Source organism: Mustela lutreola, chromosome 4, assembly GCF_030435805.1.
Source record: "Mustela lutreola isolate mMusLut2 chromosome 4, mMusLut2.pri, whole genome shotgun sequence".
Lineage (NCBI taxonomy): Eukaryota > Metazoa > Chordata > Mammalia > Carnivora > Mustelidae > Mustela > Mustela lutreola.
Window position 1 is genome coordinate 51,544,638 of NC_081293.1, and position 16,539 is coordinate 51,561,176.

Consider the following 16,539-nt stretch of genomic DNA (forward strand, 5'->3'; position numbering starts at 1 on the left):
CACTTACAATGGGTGATTTTTTATTAAACTATAACTGAAATACAACGTTATATTAGTTTCAGATGTACAGCATATTGATTTGACAAAGTTACACATTACTCAGTACTTACCAAAGTAAGTGTAATCACCATCCGTCACCATACATTATTATAATATTATTGACTATATTCCCTGTGCTGTACTTTTCTCTCCATGACTTACTTTATAACTTGAGGCTTGTACCTCTTAATCCCTTTCACCCATTTTACCCCTCCCCCAACCCCTCCCCTTTGGCAACCACCAGTCAGTTTGTCCTCTGTATTTATGAGTTTGTTTGCTCGTTTGTTTTGTCTTTTTGAGTCCACATATAAGTGAAATCGTATGGTATTTCTCTTTCTCAAGTCTGCCTTATTCATTTCACTTAGCATAATACCTTGTAGGTCCATCCATGTTGTAGTAAATGGAAAGATTTCATTCTTTTTTATGGCTGAGTAATATTCTATACAATAGATGATTTTGTGGAATGTAAATTTTACTTCAATAAAGCTGTTCAGAAAAACAAACCCACTGAAAAAGAAATCAAAATGTCATAGTAAATAATGGAGGGAAGTTGGGTGGGAATTTAACTTAAAAATGAAACGGAAAAGGACGACAAGAGGGGGCACTGGAGTGCTAAATATTCTGTCGCTTAATCTTATTGTGAATTATAGTTTGTGAAAATCATTGAGCTGTGTTCTCGTGCAGTATTTTTTTTTCAGATTTTATTTATTTATTTGACAGAAAGACACAGCAAGAGAGGGAACACAAACAGGGGGAGTGGGAGAAGGAGGAGCAGGGTCCCTGCTGAGCAGAGAGCCTGATGCAGGGCTCCATCCCAGGACCCTGGGATCAGGACCTAAGCAGAAGTTCAGACACTTAGCGACTGAGCCACCCAGGTGCCCCTTATGTGCAGTTTTCTGCGTGTATACCACAATACAAAGTTTTTTAAATGGCAGTAAGGCCTGGGAGGGGCCATGAGTGACCCAATAATGAGTTATAGAAGCTGAGAGGTTGTTCAGAAGCCATTCAGTTGTTCTTGGGTCTCCATGAGATTTTCGCTCCTTTATTGCCACTATTTTACAGTAACCCCCACTATGAGAGCTGGCCTAAATTAATTTCTATTTCTTCCTGCAAAGAAGCCTCACTAACAGACCCACACAGATAATACCAAAATGGTACCTCTGAGAGGGCTGAGAATTTTGTACCGAGCTGAATCCCTAGGGCCTGAAACAACACCTGGCAATACAGTAGGTTCTCAAGACGCACTACTCGGATGCATGAACAAACGGATGAACGCACAAATAGTTGGAAAGGAAAGGAAATGTAGAAGTGTGTTTACAAAAACATGCATTTTTCAATGCAACCCAGCCCATATATCCACAGGGATATGAACAAAATGTGATGGAAGCCCAGAGTATTAAATAATGCCCAGAGGAATGTGAGGAAAGGGGCAGAGGAGGACACATTGGCTTTGTGTCTTGAAGGATGAATAGGAGTTTGCCAGATAAAGAATGGAAGGGAGTGAGACAGACAAACACAGACACAAATACGTTGTTGTGAAAGAGCCTAGCATTCTTCAGAGCCCCGAGAAGTCTCCTGTGGCAGAAGTGCAGGGTTCATAGTGAAGGAGAGGTGAGAGATGAGGCTGTAGAAGTATGCTGGGAGTCGATGGAAAAGGGTCATCTCTTCACAGCCAAGACATCTGAACTGACTCCTGCAAGAATCACCACCAAGAAAGAATTTTAAGCAGGGATGAAATTCGCTTTGTAGGGAGCTCATTTTGACTGGAGCAAGAATAGTTTGAATTCATTGGCTATCTGCTCTGTTGGTATATACACCTCCTTGCCTCAATGTCTCTCTCTTTCTCTGCATTCTTCTCTTACTTCTCTCTCTCTCTCTCCCTTCCTCCCTCCCTCTCCATCTCTCTCTCTCTTTCTCTCTCTCATGTCTTGTCTTGTATAGGTCTCCCCTCTCTGTGTATTTCTTTTCATTTTTTTCTCAAGACACTACCCTTTGGGGGCACCTGGGTGGCTCAGTGGGTTAAGCGTCTGCCTTCGGCTCAGGTCAGGGTCCCAGGGTCCTGGGATGGAGTCCTGCATCCTGCTCCTTCCTCAACGGGGAATCTGCTTTTCCCTCTCCCTCTGCCTGCCTCTCTGCCTACTTGAGCTCTCTTTCTCTGTCAAATAAATAAACAAAAATCTCAAAAAAAAAAAAAAAATAGGCACTCCCCTTTGAAGATATCTCTCAACCGCTTGCGTCTTATCTGCCCAAACAGCTTTCAGATTCCATCTCCAGGACTCATTTTCTCCAGGACACTAGTCCCAGCCGGCCTTGGGGTTTTCACAAATAAGTACTCAGGATTTCCTCTTGAACAGCAAGCTCTTCGGGGCCTCCCCAGTGCACAGAGGAGGTGCTGGAAGAAGGGACTGCCATCATGGGGCCCAGAGAAGGTGAGCCACCAGGTCCCAAGGTCTCCACGGAACCAGTGAACTGGGAACAGCACGCTCCCCTCTCAGGCATCCTGGCAGCGCTCACAACACTGTTGGTGCCCACAGCTTGAAGCCGCCCCCTTTCAGCCTCCTCCAGGAGAGCCTGGTGGCTCATACCTCTGACCTTCAGCTCCACCACCACGTCTCGGACCTTGCGCCCACCCTCCCCAGGCAAAGGACCCCCTGAGTCAAGAGAGCCCCTCATGAAAGTCGAGCTTGGGACTCCTCTCCAGGACAGTTCTCTCCCCTGGGATAAGAGGGTCAAGCTGCTCTTCTAGACATGACCTCAGAGATGTGTGGCAAGGGCCCTGGCCCAATTTATCACCACGGGGCTATAATTAGGTTTGTTAACATACAGTCCAGTGTAGTCTTGTTGACTAGGAACTTAATCACGTTACTATTGAGTTCCTGTACGCATAGCTTGGGGTGACTGTTTTACTCGTAGAGTTATAGCCAAGCCCAACGGGAGGAAATTAGCTTTGGACACAAGTTTGGAGGGGGGGTTCTTTTTCCTCATGACTTTGTCTCCCTCCCCCCCTTCCATGTGAAAATATTTAGCAAACAGTGACAATGATGAAAAACAGTAGGAAACAAAATGTTCTACATTAGTATAAAACATGAAAAATGCAGCAAGGACCCTTAGCGGTACAACATGTGTTATGCTGGCTGGCAGTCCATTAGCTCTGATAGACATTTCACTTACCTAAGTCAAATATAACAGTCTAGTATTCATTAATATAAGAAGGGGCTGTGGAATCAGAGCTACCATCTGGCTGGGCCGACAGAATAATCTACAACTCATGATTAGGTCTAAGGAGTGGGGTTTCACTTTAATCTTTCTCATTGCTCGAAATTTCCATCTGCGCAGTTCGGCACATCATTTTTCTTCAAGACAAATGTGCTGTTTTTCATGTTCCAAAATTAGATCAGAAGAAAACGATTAATCATGTCACGGCCTGGGAAAGGAAACAAAGCTCCGATATTCTGCTGCTCTCCCCTCCCCTCCCCCCCCCAACTCCGCCCCTCCCGGCCCGGGCCGGGCCGGTTGCAAGTTTCCCTTTTTTCCCCAACCTCTGGGTTTTCAGCACAACTTTCGGAGACGCAGCCGCCCGCCGAGAGGAGGAGAGTGGGACGGGAGGGGCGAGGGCGCTCGCTGGGCCTGCGGGGACAGCCTGGGGCGGGGGGGTGGGGGGGTCCTGGGACCCCAGCCCTCCCGTGCACCCCTGGTCCGCCCCCGCGGGTGACTCCCGACCAGGCTGCACCTTCTGCCCCCCCCCCCGGCCCCCCACCTGCCACCCCGCCCCGACTCCGGGCGCTGGGCGCTGCCTCTCCCCCGGAGTGACAAAAGGGCTGCGAGCCTCCCTCCCGCGCGTCCCCCTCCCGCGGCCGCCACCGTCCTGTCTGTCAGCCGGCTCGCAAGTCATAACAAATCCCTGGCGCGGAGCTGAAGCTGAGCATTTGCCGGAGCGTCATGGGGATGATGAATGACCCGCAGGCCTTTGAAGTGCTCTGCCAGTTCAGCTGGGTCCGCGGTGCTGACAGAGAAATATACACAACAGCGTAACCAATAATGAGAACATTAAACATTCCTGCGCCGTGACAGGCTGACAGAAAAACCCAGGCTCCCATCAATCACGGCGCAGATAGAACCCTGACAACTGGCCCCTCACTGATACCCGCGGTCACCTTGCCCTCGCCCCTCGCGCGCTCTCGCCGGGCTCCCTCCTCGCCCTCCCTCCGGTTTTCCTGTTTCCTTCCCTCCGGACTCCCCGCACCCCTCCTCTCTGCTCCTCCCTGCTCCTCTCTCCTCCCTCTAGCCGCTCTCCCTTCCGCACCTCCTCGGCCTCCTCCTCCACGCCCCCTGCCCTCCGAGACTGCCTTCGAGGGAGCCTCGCGGAGGTCAAGTGAGGTTGGGGCCACTTGCATTTTGTGAGACTGACCTTGCTGAAACTGTGAAGGAGTGTCAAGTCCTTAAGTTCACGGTTAACAATCTGTCGCTCTCAACCAGATGCAAAATAATAACACAGTCACTGTAGGGACAACCTCATTTGGAAATACTATTATTACAAGTCTAAGGAGAGACCCATTTGAACCCCTTCTCCCTCTTCTGCAGGGGAAGGGTCTCTCTGGGTGTCTTCCTGCGTGACTTGGGAAAGGGACCCTTCTCTTCCCAGCCAGCCAGGTACTCTTTCTTCTCAACTGGGTTTATCTGACTCCATCTGGTTTCTGATCTGCCTGAAAGGGGAAAACAGCAGAGAAACACAAAGATCTCTTCCTTTTCCTCCAACAGGAAATGGAATCTGCCCAGATAAAGCCTACTGGAGGGACTTTAGCCCAGTTCCCAGAGGAGCCGCTGGTGACCTCTTAGTCACTTTCTGGATCCCTTGGGGCTCCCAGGAGAACTGAGTTTTGGCCACACTTTCCTGGGCTGAGCCTCTACTCCCACTTTGTGATGGGGAGGCATTTCCCCATGCCTCCCCCACCCCCCATTATCCCAGCCAGGCCAGCAGGCAAGCAAGGGCTCATGGAAAGAGCTCTGGGCCCGGCCAGGGCAGTGAGAAGCCAGGGTTCTAATCCCACCATGGGAACTTGAGCAAGGCCGGAATTGCCCTGGACCTCTCTTCATCCACAATAAGGGGACGGAAGTCCCTACCTTAGAGTTTCTTTACCTTCTCCAGATGCAAACAGTTAATATTCCTCTTTTTATTCTTGAACCAAACTTACTTACTTACTCCCTCCTTCCCTCCTTTCCTGCCTTCCTTCCTTGGCTTTTGGAGACAGACATTCCTTGACTTTCCAAAAAGTCACGGAAAACTCCCTGCAGCCTCCACACACATGTCCAGAGATGGTGAGTGGCGGAGGGGGGAGGATCACTTCCTGGGCATCCTGGGGTGGAGGGTGTTATAAGGAGTCTGGCGGGAACCTGGGGGAGGAGATAGAAAGGCACGTAGAAGCTTCCTCTTTAGAGCCCTTGCTTTGAGGAAAAGTTCAATCGTGAACCTCAGGTGCATTTGTGTATTGGTTTAGGTGAGCCAGCTCAGGTGTGAGGAAGAGAACATCTGCTCCGTGCTCTGGAGTATCTCGTCCTTTCCTTTCTGCCCACCTGACAAAGCCAGCTCTGTTCTCACCACCTCCAGGACAAGTTTGTTCTGCCTGCCATGGCCCATGATGACCTTGCTTTTCTCCAAGGGCCTATGAGCCCTGGCCCAAATGAGCATCTTTCCTGCCCAGCTCGACTTGAAGCTACTGGAGGACAAGGAGGGTGCCATGCTCTGCCCTTCCCTGGGTTACCCGGGACTAGTACAACATGTTGGTCCAAAATGCCTGCCCCACCCGCAGCTCCCTTCTCTAAGGAACTGCTCCTACCAGGCCTGTTCAAGGGGGAGACCTCAGAGGCCATGTCCGCACTGCATGTTCACCACAGCGGAATGGTCCCGTAGTGAACACCTATCCTTGCAACCAATCAGATTCTCTCTTCCTTGAAAATCTGAGCTCAGCCACAGAGGGTGTTAGGCTCCTAAAAGTCACTAATGTTTGGGGCTGAGGCAGCCATTTTGAGCCATGGTAGACACTGAGAAAGGAAAAAAAAAAAAAAAAAAAAAGCAGCAGCAGCTCATCCTCAAAGGAAAACAGGAGAATGAGGAAGTGGACGAAAAGAAGCAGATATGAAATATCAGATAGATCCAGAAGACAGCATAGCTTTAATTCCTGACTTGCTCATTCCCGTCCTCTAAGGCTTGTCATACTCCTTCCCGCCCCTGGATGCCTGGGAGGCAGCAGGCCACTAGAAAAGATATATGACCCAGACCCGGCCAATCCTTCTATCCTATCATTCTGCCTACAAAGACTGGCCCAGGAGAAGCATGTGACCTATGTCAGGGCAATCAGAGTCCTTCCCTGGGATTTTATACACTGATTCTGAAGGAGAGATAGTGTCCGTTTCTTTTATTTTTTTTTTAGATTTTATTGATTTATTTAACAAAAAGAGAAATCACAAGTAAGCAGAGCAGTAGGCAGGGGGTGGGGGGAAGCAGGCTCCCTGCTGAGCAGAGAGCCTGATTCGGGGCTTGATCCCAGGACCCTAAGATCATGACCCAAGCTGAGGGCAGAGGCTTAACCGGCTGATTCACCCAGGTACCCTGCGTCCATTTCTTTTAGATTGAGAATCACAAGGCTAGGACCCCAAAGTTCTTACAGCATTGGCTACCACTACCTGAAGAAACAATTTATGGGGGCACCTGGGTGGCTCAGTGGGTTAAGCCTCTGCCTTAGGCTCAGGTCATGATCTCAGAGTCCTGGGATCGAGCCCCACATGGGGCTCTCTGCTCAGCAGGGAGCCTGCTTCCCCTTCTCTCTCTGCCTGCCTCTCTGCCTAGTTGTGATCTCTCTCTCTCTGTCAAATAAACAAATCAAATCTTAAAAAAAAAAAAAGAAAAAGAAACAATTTATGGTAGAAGCAAATGATGCCAACTAGAGCAACAGAGTCCTCTGATGACAAGTCTGATGACTTCTCCAGGTCCCTGCATCCAGTCCAGCCTGAAGCCCACTCTCCCCTTGGCCTTCACAGCAGGTGAGCCAGTATATTCCCTTTCTTACTGAGACTAGTTTTAGTTTTGTTTTGACCACTTGCATTTCCGGAAGTCCTCATACTGGTTGGTGTTCAAGGGACATGTCAATTTACCAGGATTCACCTAAAATTAATACATGCTTCTACTCTTTTTTTACACATATGTATGTGACTAAGAATCTGCTGGGGCCCGAATGAAGGAAGCTGCAGTGAGCCTTCTCTGATCCCCTCCATCTCTGCAGTCTTCCCCGTGACCTCACTCTTCATGCCAGGCGGTAAGCCTGTCCCCAGGCCAGACTCAGGTGACGTCCTTGTAAGCCTGTCGGGAATGTTATGTCCCTATCCCTGTGCTTTGTCCCCTCCCCCATAAGCAAGAAGGGGACAGGCATGGTGAGTGTTAAGGGATGGTCCTCACAGTCTCTGAATAAATCTGTTTGGCTACAAGGAAGCCAGAGCTCAGGCTGATCCCTGGTCCACCTGAGACAGCTCACAGATCCCACCCTTCAGGCACCCCTTGTGCTCAGACATCCTTTGGGGCCGTCCATGGACCCCTGGCTATCCATCTTCGTTGCTAATCCTGGTCTGATGAGAAGACTCCTGGATGAAAGGTGGCACGGGAGAGATCAGGGGCAGCAGCAGTCGAAATGAAAAATGACTGGTGATGTTCGGCTGACTGCAAGCTTAAGGTAAGCTGATCTTGTGTGATGTGGCTACTTAAAAAAAAAAAAAAAGCCAGGAGAAGCTGGAACATAAGCAAAGGTGATAGAAAACGGGTCATAGAGGGAAAGGGGAAAGACCTCAGATGGAAAAGTGACAAGTCCATCGACAGTGAGTGGATTGGCACACTTTTACCCTCCAGGAAAGGGCTGTGAGGGGCCCAGACACAGGCCCGACACACAGTTAACACCCAAGAGTGTTAGTTTCCTTTTTTCTTGACCCATCCTCATTCACTGGGGGCATAATCAGTGCCGATGAGCAGACATTACAGGGACGTGGCTTTTATCACAATCTAAGAACTTTCTGACAATTTCAACCACGCAGCAATTGGAATGGGCCACTTTGCAAGCTCCACATCAGTATAGGCATTCAGGAAGAGACTAGATCCTTAGCTCCACGGGATTCCATAGAAAGAATCTCTAAATAGAGTATATGTTGGGCTTTAAGGGCCCTTTTTCTTCCTTTTTTTAAAGATTTTATTTATTATTTGACAGAGAGAGATACAGTGAGACAGGGAACACAAGCAGGGGCAGTGGGAGAGGGAGAAGCAGGTTTTCCGCTCAGCAGGGAGCCAGATGTGGGGCTTGATCCAAGGACCTTGGGATCATGATCTGAGCTGAACGCAGACACTTAACGACTGAGCCACCCAGGCACCCCAAGGGCCCTTTTTCAATTCAATGACTTTTGTAGCCTCAGTTTCCCCCTCTATGAAGTGGGTGTGAGGCTCTGTCTGCCCCTGGACCCTCTCATCTTCGCAATTTATGGGTGTGGCAGTTGAATTTTCCAAAGGTGTGGCTATTTGTACTTTTGGTAAGGGCCTCAACAACATCTCCTTTCCCATAAACTCTTTACAGTATCACCTTGTCTCTCCCCATGAAGAAGCAGCTAATTCCTTTCCCATTCAATCTGTGCTGGCTTGTGACTGCTTCCCTGAATAGAATGTGGCAGAAGTGACACTGTATGACTTCTACAGCTCGACTAGAAAGGGCACACAGCTTCTGTTGGCTCTCTGGGGGTGCCTGTCCTGGAATCCAGCTGCCATGCTGGGAGGAAGCCCAAAGTAGCCCCCGCACAAAGTTCCTATGGAGAGGCTGGTGGAGGTTTCTGACCCAGAGCCAAGCCACCTTCCAGCTCACAGCAAGCCTCAAATGCCAAACATGTGAATGAAGACTTTTCTAGATTATTCCCCCAGCCTTTGAGTCAACCCAGCTGAGGTCCCCAGAGACAAACCATTCTCACTGTGCCCTCTCCAAATTCCTGTCCCACAGAATCTGTGACACAATAAAAATGGGTTTGGATTGGTTTGTTATGTATGTGTGTGTGTTTGTTATGTATGTGTGTTCCCCACACAGTAGGGGAAGATGGCCAGGAGGTTCTCAGAGGCCTGTAAGCATGAGACACGTCCAGGGCTGGGACCCACTGGTGACTCAGTTATTACCCTCTATTCTGTCTCAACCCGCTTCCCCAAACTGTCCCTCTCCCCAGCCAGATTTTATCCCAATTCAAAACCTAGGCCTTGCCCCTAACATTAACAGTCCTTGTCTCCACCCCTCCTGGTAGCAGCAAGTAGCAAGCAAGTAACAAGGAGTATTAAAAGTGTAGGAGTTGGGGCACCTGAGTGGCTCAGTTGGTTAAGTGGCTGCCTTCAGCTCAGGTCATGATCCCAGGGTCCTAGGATCGAGCCTCAAATCGGGCTCCCTACTCAGCGGAAAGCCTGCTTCTCTCTCTCTCCCTGCTACTCTGCCTACTTGTGCTCTCTCAGTCTGTCAAATAAATAAATTAATTTTTTTAAAAAAGTGTAGGAGTTGTGCCCACCCCCACAAGGCCCTCTACCCACACCCTCTTCTCATAGTCCTGGGACAGCAAAGTTGGGAAAGTGCTTTCTGTTCTATGACTCCCATTTAGACCTCTACCCATGAATTCGCAGGGCTGTCCCAAGGCCCATCTGCCAGGATTCACACAGCAGGGCGGCACTCTGCAGGCCTAGGAGGTCCTGCTGGTCACCTGAGTGTCCATGATGTCTGTGACTGGTGAGGCGGGGAGAGCCCCCAGCTCGGAAAGCAGGGTTTGGCTCCTGAACCCACTGGAGCCTTTGGGAAGGAGACAGATTTGTTAACAGATGATTCCCTTGGTGTCACTCCTTGGGAATGAACAACTCAAGAGGTTCTTCATGGTGATGGAGGATGATGTGGCAAAGGCCCTTAACATGGAACGGAAGGGCACAGGCCTCTCTTGTAGCCCAGCTCCCAGCATCTGCCTGCAGCTCCAGGCCCCAGGCCCAGACACACTCCCTCTGCTTGCTTCTTGCCCCACCTGCCCAGTCCTGGCAGGGGGCCCTGGTACAGCCTCAACCAGAGCCCCCCAACTAGAACTGTAGCCACATTTCTGCAATAAGCATTTCTGGTTCATAAAATAATAATAGTAGTAGTAATAATAATGATAAAAGATTGTCCTCTAGCTCCGCACATGACTGTGGCTCTCCTGAGACAAATCCCTGATGGGGCAGCATCATCTGTGTCTGGACCTGGACCTGTGTCTGTGTCCCCGTGCAACTTCGCATGTGCTTATTGTAGCCAGTGCTGGACTGGGGGGTGGGGGGCAGACAGACAGCCTTCACCTGCAGTGGCGTCCTGCGTCCTGGCTCAGCAGAGCATCTGCCTGCTTCTGGACAGCTCTTCATGTGACCATGCACCCGGCAGCTGGGTGGCCCATGCCTGACCCATCCTGGAACCCCACCTGGTCAGCACAGTGATGCAGCCAAGGTTGAGCCCATGTCCCAGGCTTGGACAAGCCAGTCCTTCCCTAGATATCCTTCGTTCACTATGGGCATCGATGAGGCCACAGCTTTCGCAGCCACAACACTGCCGTGAGGAGAAGCTGAGGGGAGAGGAGGACTGCCCCAGGGAGCAAAAGAGCGTAGGGATGGAGCCTTGCATCCTGACTTCATTGGGGGTCCTGGTTCCACTCATCAGTGTCCTGCTCAAGCCTTCGTGTGTTCAACCTACCCTCAGGAAGCCTTAAGTCAAGGGTCTAGAGGGTATTATAAGGCCAGACCATGGTGGGCGGGGCGGGGTTTGGGGGTTGGGATGGTAGGTAACAGGGATGGGAGGCCAAGAAAGTAAAGAGAAACAGATCCAGGGTGAGAGGTGAAGTGCAAGGTGTCCTGGAGACAGAAGGTCAGGAGAGAGGCTTGGGAGAGGTGGGTGTCCAAGCTGGTAGAGCCACTGTCCCCCAGGATCAGAGGATAGGGGAGTGCTGAAAGATGGAAAAAAAGAAGACCTTGTGCCCGTGTTCAGACGGCTGTGGGGAAGTCAGCTAGAACATGCGGAGGGGTGTGAAGGTAGAGGATCAGGGTCTCCCAGAGCCAAGGCCAGGGTACAGACAGAAGCCATCCCAAGACGCCCACCACCAGACATACAAGGAGAGGGCCAGTCCCGCCCACCGGAAGCAACCCACAGGGAAGGGCATTTCTGAACCACATGCACAGAGGGCACAGCTGCTCAGGGTGAGTAGACTAGGAACTCCCACAGCCTCTTTGGTGTCCTTCCAGCTGACCTGCCTGCAGAGTCCCGGGTCATGCCCCTGCAGCCTGAGCCTCTACCCCTGGGAGCAAGAGACCCCAGGATCACACCTTCCTCCCAGCAGTAGGAACACACAATGGTTTGCATACTTGTGTGGGAGGGGTGCTGCTCCCACAGGCGGAGGCAGGAGAGAGCAGCCCCTCCTTTTCAGACCTGGCCACCTGTACAGAGGCCCTGGCAGCTAGGGGGTGCGATGGGAATGGGGGGGTGGGGGACCTTCCTTCCCCCCATCCCCCATGCGGAAAGAAACTACAGGAGGGCGGCGGGGAGAAAAGGGGCAACACTGCGAAGGTTCAGAGCACTTGTTCCGTGCCAAGTTAGTACCTGCAGTTGGTGTGCATTATCTCATTCAGTCTTCACACCACCCTGCGAATAGACACTACTGATTATGCTCATTTCCCAGTAGAGAAAATGGAAACGCAGAGAAGCCAAGCAACCTGTCTAAGGTCACAGAGGTGGGAAGAGGTGTGTTTCTACCCTAGTCTGTCTGGCTCCAGACACAGTGAGGAACGAAAGAGGAAGCAGAAGGAATGTCCTCCACACCCAAGCAGCTCCTACAGCAACATGCGCTTTGCACATGCACCCCCAGCCCGAGCCCTACTCTGCCCGCGAATGGGAGAGCCGCCTTATGTTCTTGAGCAAAAACTGAAAGGCAGTTAAGCTTAATTTTGTGTCTCCAGGCTCTTTATGCAAATAGTTTTATACTTAATCTTGTGGCTATAGTGGCACCCGAAAGACCATCCAAAGCAAATGAGGACAAATTGCTCAAGTCAGGGTCCCTTACTAGCAACGCCGGGTGTAGAACTCACGTCTCCAGACTCTCCAGTAGCCTCTGATGGAGAGAACTTGCCATGAACTACAGTATAATGTTTTCCCTTTCCCCTTGGGTCCTTCCCCGGGGATGTGCTGGTGAAAGTTTAATAGATAGCTCTTCAGGAAGCAACCAACAAACCAACAGAAAAACTAACCCAAAAGCATTTGCCATTTTCCATAGTGTAAACATTCCTACCCTGGTCAGTTCCAAGCTCCCAACGTGATGTCGCTGAATGGAGTTGGGGAGGACCCTGGCACACTACTGCCCCCCACCCCTGACAAGGGGAGAGCATGAATTAAGGAAAATACAGTATTGTGGTTGAGAGAATGAACTTCGGAGCCACATGGTGTTGGGTCTGACCCTCAGTAGCCATGTGACCTTGGCCATGTAACTTAACCTACCTGTAAAGTGGGGATGGCACCAGCGCCGTGGGAGTTATGGAGGTTATGAGGACTCAGAGGAGAAACATGACCTCAAATTCTTTCCTTTGCCTGGCACTCAACAGGCACTCAGTAAGGATTTGTTGTTGAGTATGTTGAGTGTGGCATCTGACAGGCCGTGTTATATTTCTTTAGCTCTTGCTTCAGTTGCATCCTCTGTTTAAAAATCAGTAATCCTGGCTAATATCGATGCTTAGTTTTTCTAAAAAGCCATTATATTGGGGCACCTGGGTGGCTCAGTGGGTTAAGGCCTCTGCCTTTGGCTCAGGTCATGATCTCAGGGTCCTGGGATTGAGTCCCGCATCTGGCTCTCTGCTCAGCAGGGAGCCTGCTTCCCCCTCTCTCTCTGCCTGCCTCTCTGCCTGCTTGTGATCTCTGTCTGTCAAATAAATAAATAAATAAAATCTTTTTTTTTTTTAAAGCCATTATATTTTTTTAAGTCTGTTGATGTGGAAATAAGAGCCTACCTTCCCCTTAGTTAGCCACATCCGCGGGAATCTGCTGGTATAAATTATAATTCAGAGAGGACAACTGCTTGGTGGCAGGACGACCAAGTGAAGTCAAAGGGCTCAGAGGAAAACCTTTCCCGCATTAGCCTCACACACTCCACGCCTTGACACGACAGAGCTCATCCTAGCCCTGGGTCCTGACTCAGGACCATCTCTACCCACCCAGCAAGCCCAAGAAGGACAGGGGAATGCTCTGACCCTGAGGTTGGTGGGGGCGCTGGGGAGCTCCCATCTTCTGTTTCTACCCTGCTCTTCCTGTGCTCTCAGTCGCCTTCCCCACCCCCCAGAGCAGACCCCAGCCCATCCCTCCACCGGCCTCTCTTCACCACTCTGCTCCCCCAGACTGGTTTGTTAGGGCATGAGAAATGGCTCCGTGGAATAAAGACGTTTCCCCTGTGATGAGCACATTTGCAGAAGGTATGTCAGAGATCCTGGGGCTGGGCTTGGGCGGTGTCTCAAGAAAGCTGTCCCCCGCCAACACCCTGTCTAACCCCCACCCCACCCCTCTTCTTTCCCCTCTCCCTCCCGTGCTCCCGCCCCACTTTGCTTACTTATTGGAAGAGTAATAAATATCGGGCCGACAGGCCCTTCTCACAGTTACAAAGCCTACCTGTAAGCGAGCTCAATAATTAGCAGTCTTGAAGATGATCTATGACTTTCATTACCCTTTGGGACTGGAGACTAAATGAGGACAGAGCTAATTGCCGTGCAAAGCAGTTTGGCATGAATGAGAAAAATGCAGGCCCTGTCTCCTGCCAAAAAAAGGGCCCTATTGCTGCTCTGATCTCAAGGCTGGTTTCTGCCGCAGGAGTTCACTCGGTGTCCATAAATCATGGGCTGCTTACAGCTGGGGCTGCCCTGAGTCGTCAGCAGGCCGTGCGCTGAGTGACAGATCCCAGCCGGCCGCATTAGGGCTTCAGCTCGCTCCTTTCTTCTCCTCCTCCTCGTCCTCTTCCTCCTGCTTTTGGCACTGACCAGAAAATTAAACCCAGACTCCTCAGAGCGGGGAGGCCGGGTGGGGGTGGCAGCTGTTGACGTGGGTTGGGTCCGGGATGCCCAGTGCCTGGCTGCTCACACCCTGCACCCAGCCTCCTCCTCCCTCCAAACAGGGCCCGGCCTGAGGCCACGGGAGGAGGGCAGGCCCCTCCTGGAATGCTCCAGACTGAGCTTTTGTCCTTGGATTGTCATCGAGACAAATGTGGCCTCTCTTCTGGCCACATGGCTCCCTCTTCCCCCCCCCCCCCACCCTCTCAGGAAATGTTTCCCTTCCCTTAAAGGGGAAGGACGGACACCAGCCACATGTGTGTCTGCAGCTGACAGATGTGCGCAAGCCACGGAGGGCGGGGCTGGCTGTGACAGACCGGCTGTGATGGGGGGGGGGGGGCGGGGTACCTCCTGGAAACTGTTTTCATCTCTGCCCCAAAGCCCTACCCCTTGGCCACACTCCTCAAGGAGCCCTGTTTCCCAGGGTCCATGGTGGGAAATGCCCCGACCACGCCAAGCACCATCGCTGTCCAGCCTCCATTCCCTCTTCAGGGTTGGGGGGGGGGGCTTCCCTCCCTTGTGGGCAGACACCAATTTCACACTCAGAGCTGAGCTTCCTGGCTTTTCTAAGGGCAGTCATATAATTAATTCTTAGTGTGGCCAAATTATATTTGACACTTAATTTAAAACTCAAGGTTCCATAATGCAAAATCCTCGCCTGGTAATAAGGGTGACACGTACAATGAGCCCGTGTGTGACTTGACAGCCAGGATCGGAGGGGTGGTTCTGGAACTCCCAAAGAGGGGAGGGAGCTGACTTTTATTGAACAGCTACTGTACAACCAGGCATTTCCTGGAGGTCTTGCTTTCCTTCTCATTATCCCATTTATTTTCTCCCTTCTTTTCCAATAACCCTGTGAGGCAAAGTGCTAGTCATCGCCTCCCCTGCCCAGATGAGACCAAGACCCAGTGAGGTTAATTCACCCAAGGCCATCCTGTTACAGCAGAAGCCAAGCTGGTGTTCATGATCTCAGGAGTCTCCTACTTCTTTGTGTCATTCAATTCCTCCTCTAGGGATGGGGGCAGGGTTTCCCCAAACTGGAAGCCCCAGCCGCTTTACGAGCGTGCGAGTGAGGGCTACACTCGGGCTGCGGAGAGCAGGATGCCTGGCTGTGGCAGCGTAAACAAGGAGAGGTTATTGTCTCACATAAGAGGTAGGTCACCCAGGACAGGTGCCACCAACAATGACTTCAAGAAGCCAACCTCTTACCTTTCCATACCACCATTCCCGCATGCTAGCGTCTTGCATTCTGGTGACCAAGCGGCTGGTGCACTCCCAAGTATCACGTCTCAGTCCAGGGATGGAAAAGGGGTGAAAAGGCATTCTCCAGCCAAGGCTTTGTCCTTCTTTTTGGGAAGAAGGGCCTTCCCCAGCAGACTTGCATCTCATGTACCAGAACTGGATCCCATATCTCCCACCTTTCCAACCCCCGCACCCTGCCCCATCTAGACCAATCATAAGCCAGGGGAATGAGTTGCCACAGTTCATTGATTGAATCGCCAGTCATGATTCATCTCCTGGGGCTGGGAGAGGCCCCAGGGTCCCAGTTTCCCAAAGATCAAGGCATTCCAGTCATTAGCAGCAAAGATCACACTGTTAACAGGGAAGGAGTGAGGATGGCTGTTGGGTATGCAATGGACAGTGTCTGCCACACCTGGTCCTTACCCTTGGCCTTCTCTTGTTCTCAAGGAAGAGACCCAGGTTCCAGCTGGAGAAAGACTGATTTGCTGGATATGTGCATAGACAGCTTTGGGGGAAGGTTTGGAAATTTGGTTCCCTCCAAAGCTACAATATTTCCTGGATTTTATCTACCCCGAGCTCTGTGGTGGTAGGAGTTTGTATTCTGTCCTTTGGACCTGGGTCTGTGGATCAATATGTGTGCATGGGGAGGGGTGACACCATGACTACTCTCCTGCATGTGAGCCCCAGAGCCAGCTGTGGGCCGACAATGTCATGAGTGAGTGGAGTGAGGGGTAACTCCCCCAGGAAGGTAAAGATCAGCCTGCTAGAGACCCTGTCATCTTACTGAGAAATTTCACACTCTGGCTTTGGAAACTCGTTGGCAGTCAAGTTGATGCAGGCTGTTCTTAAGAGGGTTTTTCTCTTCCCACCTCCACCTGCAGCTGGGGTAGGACTGAGCATTCCCTCCCCACCGAGTCTACAGCACCCACAGGAAAGCTCTCATCACTGTCCCCAACTGGAGGCAGATTCACCTGCTGGGAGAGGCATCTGTCCCAGAGCAGGGTGGAGACAGGTGGCACACTCCTCCAGGGCCACAGGTTGGGGGCTTGGGGGTGCTACACAGCAATGGTCACCAGCTCACCGCCCAACCTGCAGGACTCCACAGGCCTTTTCTGGAC

At 51.2% G+C, this 16,539-nt stretch overlaps 1 long non-coding RNA gene across 3 annotated transcripts; it reads right to left on the reverse strand.

The window, feature by feature from the left end:
- Positions 1 to 207: 207 nt before the first annotated feature.
- Positions 208 to 14,365, reverse strand: LOC131828796 (uncharacterized). Of its 3 annotated transcripts, none has more exons than XR_009352577.1 (4): positions 13,746 to 14,365; positions 4,448 to 5,430; positions 3,579 to 4,042; positions 208 to 3,463 (listed from the first exon to the last, which is right to left on the reverse strand). It is a non-coding gene; the product is annotated as an uncharacterized LOC131828796 (long non-coding RNA). The 3 variants fall into 3 exon arrangements; XR_009352578.1 differs by lacking the exon at positions 4,448 to 5,430 and having other exon boundaries at positions 211 to 1,732; positions 3,211 to 3,463; XR_009352576.1 differs by lacking the exon at positions 4,448 to 5,430.
- Positions 14,366 to 16,539: the final 2,174 nt, after the last annotated feature.